Source organism: Littorina saxatilis, linkage group LG11, assembly GCF_037325665.1.
Source record: "Littorina saxatilis isolate snail1 linkage group LG11, US_GU_Lsax_2.0, whole genome shotgun sequence".
Classification (NCBI taxonomy): Eukaryota; Metazoa; Mollusca; class Gastropoda; order Littorinimorpha; family Littorinidae; genus Littorina; species Littorina saxatilis.
Window position 1 is genome coordinate 1,107,304 of NC_090255.1, and position 7,500 is coordinate 1,114,803.

The window sequence follows — 7,500 nt, forward strand, 5'->3', positions numbered from 1 at the left end:
GTTATGCTGAATGACTTTGAAGAGAGATGGTTCATATAATGCCTGCCTTTATTTGCCCGGTATTGTCTGTGGCAAATAAGGCCTGTCGATGGTACATTTAGTATTTACCTAATACATTCTTGATTGATTATTTTTTTTAATTCGTGAACAAAAAAGGATTTTCTGAGAAATGTTTACGTTTTCATTCTAATGGTTGCAGTGTTGATGCTTGTGACTTTTTATTCACCAGTAATTGTTTTTAATTTTGCCCTTAAATGATCATTGAGGGCATTTAAAAAAAATGAAATAGGACTGTTATTCATATATTTTGTTATCTTTTGTGCTACTGAGATTTTTAAATGAAATGAGGCAGAGCGCTATTTTAAGGTCTGAGAAACAAAGGGACATAAAAGTAAGCTAATCTTCAAGAGTAAGTGAGAATTATGGGCAACCAATCTCCTGGCACTTAGAGAATAACAACGATTGAAATGTCTATTCATGCTTGTTGGACATGTTGTATGCATTTAGAGCGCTTAAATTGCGTTGTTTCTCAAATAGTAAAATATGCTACTGACTTGTTGGTAGTGACTGTTGCCTGGGTAAGATTTTGTTTTCATTGTAAATGATATGATACATGCATTAATTTACATTCTTCTATTCGTCTTGGTGGCAATATTTATATATTTTTTCTCCATCTCTGATTTTGTCATAGACAGTAACTGCTGTCAGTATTGATTTTGCAAGCCTATCTGGTTTTATTTGGATGCACTCAACCATACCACTACTTTGTAACTGATGTAACTTGCTGCTCCTTTAAATTCATTGTACCATTGTTGGAGTGGGATTTAGCCTATGCGTCATTTTTCCTACATAATGGATAATACTAAGCAAGCTTATCAAGACTAAAGGAATATAACATATTTGAGTATTCTTGCTTTCAGGTTTTAACAATTGCATACATGTATTCTGTATCAATTGTTCAGCATTTTACGCATGCATGTGACATTCATTATCATAGGATATCTATGTCCCAATTTAGGCTTGTTTCAAAGCAGAACATACGCTAGGCATTGAAATGTTTTTATTCAAGGCGTGTTTCAACTGTGAATTAAAAAATATATATATAATGTACATGCTGTTGATTATTTATGCCCTGCCAAAGAATTAAAAAAATTAAATATAATTATTCTTGTCTGTTTTGTTAAATGTGAAAGACAGTGCCTGCAGTCATTGGCCAGATGCCATTTGAACATTCATGCACACATTCAATTCATAAAAACAAATATTAAGCATGAATTAGGGCAATAATTACATCCACGGTACTTTTGGATGCTGTGGTACATTTACCATAAAATACTACAGTATACTATAGTAAACTATAGTAAAAGTACTATAGTACAGAAAAAATTACCACGCTTTACCACAGTAAACTATAGTACAAGTACCATAGTACAAATGTACCGCGGCGAAAGTACTTCACTGTACTGTAGTATACTATAGAATACTATAGTATACCACAGTACATTTACTGTAGTATACTATAGTATACTATAGAATACTATAGTATACTACATTATCCTACATACGTGAGAGAGACACCCGTGAGATAATAATCGTTCAAATCACACGTGTGTATATCATGTAAATGAGGTCATGTCAAGCAAGTCTGGCAGGGACCTGTTTTTCCACTGCTTATGATGCCAAAGTCACCGAGACAAACGTCATTATAGAAACAAAAATTGCGCTCGCTAATTACCCTCGATGAATCTTTAGAACTAACACGTCACGCCACACTTTCAGAGTGACGTTTCTTTGCTTTGACGTAATAGATTGCAGGGCCGGACTACCGGGGGGGTTATGGGGGTTGCGCAACCCCCCCCCCCCCCCCCTAGCCTAAACATGTACCTCACTTATTTAAAACATTTTTTATTATTGTTTATTTTATGCTGTTTCATGCAAGGAGCGACCATTTTGCTATCTCAGAATATGACCTACCCATCAGCTTCAGGGGGCGAAGCCCCCTGACCCCCACTGGCAACCCCCCCCTCCTCTTAGCCTAGTCCGGCCCTGGATTGCACGCGGCTTTAGAAGAGATCGAGGTTCCAAAACAAGCGTCTTCAATTTAGCTGCCTCGTGTGCAAGACATTTTCAGTAAAATACACGTAAGTACGGTATGTAGGATAAACAGAATACTACATAGCTTGCTGTGTCGTACCAGATTTACACTCGTTGCTTTTTCAAATAGTGAACAGCTCGCTTTCGCTCGCAGTTCAATATTTAAAAAAACAACTCGTGTAAATCTGGTACGACACAGCAAGTCATGTAGTATTCTCTATGTATACCACAGTACATTTTTGAAAAAAAAGACCAAAATCCTATAGTACATTTACAAATACTATAGTATACTATATTACATTTACCACAATGTACTATAGTATACTATAGTACATGCTATGGTGCATTTACCAAAGTACTTTGGTGTACTATAGTATACTATGGTACATTTACTATAGTAAACTGTGGTATACTATAGTACTTTTACTATAGTAAACTGTGGTACTTTTTCGCCTGGGCGCTCTCTGGAAAAGTTAGCACACTCCAAGAGTGCGCTAACAGTTTTAAGCGCATAATGAACACTTATTTATCGCGCCTTCTGACTAGCAGGGCCGGACCCAGGGGGGGGGGGGGGGGGGTCCAGGGGTTCCGGAACCCCACCCCTGGAAAAAGCATGTACCTTGCTTTGAGTGGTTTTTTTTTTTTTACTAGTTTTAGCACAAAAACAATGCTGCTCTTAACCCTCAAAACAAGGCCCAGAATGCACCAGATTGCACAGATTTTAACCGTTTTTGAAAAAATTTCCGGGGGAGCATGCCTCCGGACCCCCCTAGTTCGCGCGCCTGCTTTCGCCACTTTGCTGATTTGCTCCCCCAAAAAAGGAGGAACCCCCCCCCCTCCCCTTACAACTCATTTGGTCCGGCCCTGGACTAGTGCTCACGGCGAAGTACAATAGCAACAGTGTACACACACAATACACAATACACAACACACAACACACAATACACAACACACAATACACAACACACAATACACAACACACAATACACAACACACAACACACAATACACAACACACAATACACAACACACAATACACAACACACACACACACACACACACACACACACAGAACACACAATACACAACACACACACACACACACACACACACACACACACACACACACACACACACACACACACAAAAGAGACAGTAGGAGATCATTTGCATTCCGAATCAAGTCACATATCTTACCGTAGTTCCAAGGTTCCAAGTGTGGAATTGGAAACAATCGTAGTCTCCGTGCTCGAAATTATCTTCAGGGGTGTCAAGCGCCGTATAGGGGGGGAAGCACTTAGTTCCACTCAGTCGCACCATCACGTTTGAGTCAGTACCGTATGAACCCGCACTCCAACCATTCTCCGCCGTTTTCACGCAAATCTTGACAGGAACTGTGAAATACAAGTTTAAAAGAACATGCCATGGTGTGCTAGCGATCATATCGAGTACACCACGTCTGTCTAGACTTTCAGTTGACATGAGAGCACGCATTGTTCTAGACTTTCAGTTGATATGAGAGCACGCATTGTTCTAGACTTTCAGTTGACATGAGAGCACGCATTGTTCTAGACTTTCAGTTGATCTGAGAGCACGCATTGTTCTAGACTTTCAGTTGATCTGAGAGCTCACATTTCTGTAGACTTTCAGTTGATATGAGAGCACGCATTTTTCTAGACTTTCAGTTAACATGAGAGCACGCATTGTTCTAGACGTTCAATCAATCAATCAATCAATCAATATGAGTCTTATATCGCGCATATTCCGTGGGTACAGTTCTAGGCGCTCTGCAATGATGCCGTGTGAGATGGAATTTTATACGGCCAGTAGATTGCAGCCATTTCGGCGCATATTTACCTTTCACGGCCTATTATTCCAAGTCACACGGGTATAGGTAGACAATTATTAACTGTGCCTAAGCAATTTTGCCAGGAAAGACCCTTTTGTCAATCGTGGGATCTTTAACGTGCACACCCAATGTTGTGTACACGGGGGGTGTTCGGACACGTTCAGATGATATCGTATGAGAGCAAAACAAATCTCTGCGGCTTACCGAGAAATAATGTTGTATTATTGTCATGTCCACCATCATGAAGACTTGTGTAATGGTACATTGGTTTGGCCACGTCAAAATTGTGACCCTCAACCACGGAATGAGTCGCATGTCACCTCTGCGGGGGTTTCGTATTTATACATTTTCTTTAAGAGTTTTTGTTATGCTCTATCCAGGGGTAAAAACCGTTTTAGAAAAGAGCTATAAGCCTGTGACTATAAGGTGACCCTCACACTGTTACCAGACACCCCTCCGACTTATGTTAAGCCTAGCTCAGAACCGCGCGAGGTGACATGCGACTCATTCCGTGGTGGAGGGTCACTTAATAAGCCTAGCTCAAAACCGCGCGAGGTGACATGCGACTCATTCGGTGGTGGAGGATCACTTAATAAGCCTAGCTCAGAACCGCGCGAGGTGACATGCGACTCATTCCGTGGTGGAGGGTCACTTAATAAGCCTAGCTCAGAACCGCGCGAGGTGACATGCGACTCATTCCGTGGTGGAGCGTCACTTAATAAGCCTAGCTCAGAACCGCGCGAGGTGACATGCGACCCATTCCGTGGTGGAGGGTCACTTAATAAGCCTAGCTCAGAACCGCGCGAGGTGACATGCGACTCATTCCGTGGTGGAGGGTTACTTTTTTCTTCTTCTTTTTTTCTTTTTTTTAACCTCAGTTGCATGCAGGTTTGCTACTACAATTATTTTTTTGCCTTATCATTGTTTTCTTTTGTTTTTTTGTGTGTGTGGCTTGGAGCAAACCTTCTTCATAGGTCTTTTCTTTTCTCTGTCAAATGTGTACATTTTTATATCAATAAACCTTATCAGTAAACTAATATGTTTAAATAAATAAATACATAAAAGTAATCATAACATAAATTTATTCCTAATGTTCAGCTCAGTTTCCAATAATACACCCAAATCTAACTTTTTCCCATATCTAAATTTTCCAATGGTCATTTTGGTAATTAAAATACAATAATTCACAAAGTAAATATAATCACTTTTCAAACTTTCCCTAAAATAATTCAAAAATACATTTTCTTCATTCAAAATGATGGCAACATGTATTTTCTTATACACAAAATCTTTACATATTTTCCAACCCTTCATCACCTCTTGGCAACTAAAAAAGAAATGTTCAAGGGTGTCTAATTCATTACAAACTTCACACTTATTCGATGTTCGTAATCCCATTTTGTTTAATAAAATATTGGTTGGATATATTCTATGTAATAGTTTCCAGTGCAGCAGACGTAATCTTTCTTCTTTTGTGCTGTTAACGGCCAGTAACCAGTTTCTCTTATCCAAATCTACATTATGTTTTCGTTTCCAAAAATCACAGGCACTCGGAATCTGGACATCGAGATCAACTAAACATTTTCTAATAAACTTTGCTGTTATATTACCACCGTTAACAATGAAATCCTGCAATGTAAAATATTGATATGGTAATGTGTCTGTACGTCTGGATTTAAGTGCTGTGCATAATGCATTGTATTCAAACTGTCTGGATGGTTTATAACCCACTTTTTGACATAAATCTTCAAAAGAAATAATAATACCATTTTCATTCATAACATTCTTTACAAATGAGATATTATGTTTTATAAAATCTTTAAAAAATAGGCATTTATGTTTAAATTGAATATTCATATTGTTCCAAATGCATTGGTCCTTTAATATTACTGGTGTAAAATCATACTTTTCACAGAAAACACTTTTATTGTCAAGCCAAGTCAATAACACTTGTTTCCAAAACAATGATCTGCAAATATTGAGGCCATTCATCGTTTTCGAAGATGCATTTGAGTCAAAGCACGAGGGTGAAGGTTATAATCATGTTAAAATGGGCAGAGGGGGGAGGGGGGGGGGTGGTGGGGTGGTTAGTGGAAAAGGGAGAGAGAGAGAAGATACAGGGTATACAGTTTAGCTGATGTTCTTGTATAGCAGATGTTTTTGTATAGCTGATGTTCTTGTATAGCTGATTATGTTCTTGTAAGAGCCTGGGGAGATTGACAGCAACACCAATTTGACAAAAGTGAGAACGAGAAAATGTAAAGAAAAGAGCAATGAGGCGAATAAAAGGGAAGAGATAGCAATGGAAGCGACGAGATGGGAGGAGGGAGCGGAGGTAATTGTGGAGGTTGGATGGAGGAGGGCGGACGGGCGAGTGGCGGGGAGATGGGGAAGGGGTTTGGTGGAATGAAGGATGAGAGTGGAGATAAAGATAAGGAATCGCGGGAAGGCGTGGAAGTAAAAAGGAAAGGGTAATTAGAAAGCTTATTCACCCTTGAGAGGCAGAAGTAAAAACTTACTGTCACCTGTTCTTTTTTTAACATGACTCAGCATCGCCATTTTCTTCTTGTTCTGTCTGTTTTTCAGTCTCACGTGTTCCGAAAAAAACCTAAGTTAAACTGCTAAATTTCCTTGAAACGGCATCCCCCTCCAAATTGACATAAAACACACAAACAAACAAGCAAGCAAACAAGCAAGCAAGTAAACAAATAAACAACCAACCAAACAACAAACAACCAACCAACCAACCAACGAAACAAACAAACAAACAAACAAACAAACAAACAAACAAACAAACAAACAAACAAACAAACAAACAAACAAACAAACAAACAAACAAAAATACAGACAAACAAGCAAAGAATCAAACAGACAAACAAACAAACAAGCAAAAAACTAAACAAAAACAAAACAATTGGAGAATGTATCTTAAAGTGCTCCCAGAGAAACTGTGTTAATCCCAAAAGGAATTGTGTTAATCCCCCTTTCATATCAAAACTCATTTACGAGGGCCAGGCAGAACATGCAACAGTATCACCGTTATTCTTGCCTTACATCTATGCAGATACAAATTAAACGACATTCAAACGAAGCACAGTAGTATTAATTGTCTTATGGAGTTTCCCCTCACTTATTCCAGCGTCGCGGACGACGCTGGTATCTGTGGTTGGGAAGAACGTGCCTGTGGAGAATTAGTCTCCAAGCCAAAGCGCGCTGACTCTCCAAGCCAAAACAATTTCAAAGCTGAAAAAAATGTACAATTTACGCGAAACGATTAAACACAGCTTTCGGGTGTTTTTTTTAATCTAAGATGTACATAAATATACCACTCCGACCATAAGGAAAAGAAAAAAAGACACACACAAAAAAAGACCGAGAGGAGCCGAGTCAATCCGAGACCAACCGAGAGGACGTGTTTCGCGCCGTCAAAGAAACTACAATGGGAAGAAGGATAACTTCCTCATTGGGCATGCTTAGAAATGAGAATGGCTAAATACGAGTTATTCCCCTTTGCTACATGCTGACCAGGCTGTCTCCTGCTTTGTCATGACTAGTACA

The 7,500-nt window shown here is 39.2% G+C and overlaps 2 long non-coding RNA genes across 2 annotated transcripts in view; one reads left to right on the forward strand and one right to left on the reverse strand.

The window, feature by feature from the left end:
• LOC138980637 (uncharacterized) overlaps positions 1-3,496 on the reverse strand; it is a 10,401-nt gene extending 6,905 nt beyond the window's left edge. Inside the window, exon 1 of the long non-coding RNA XR_011460410.1 lies at positions 3,291-3,496. This is a non-coding gene — a long non-coding RNA (uncharacterized lncRNA). The remainder of the gene's footprint in view (positions 1-3,290) is intronic.
• Positions 1-7,500, forward strand: part of LOC138979374 (uncharacterized) — a 216,829-nt gene that overhangs the window by 185,471 nt on the left and 23,858 nt on the right. The gene's annotated exons all lie outside the window — the stretch shown is intronic.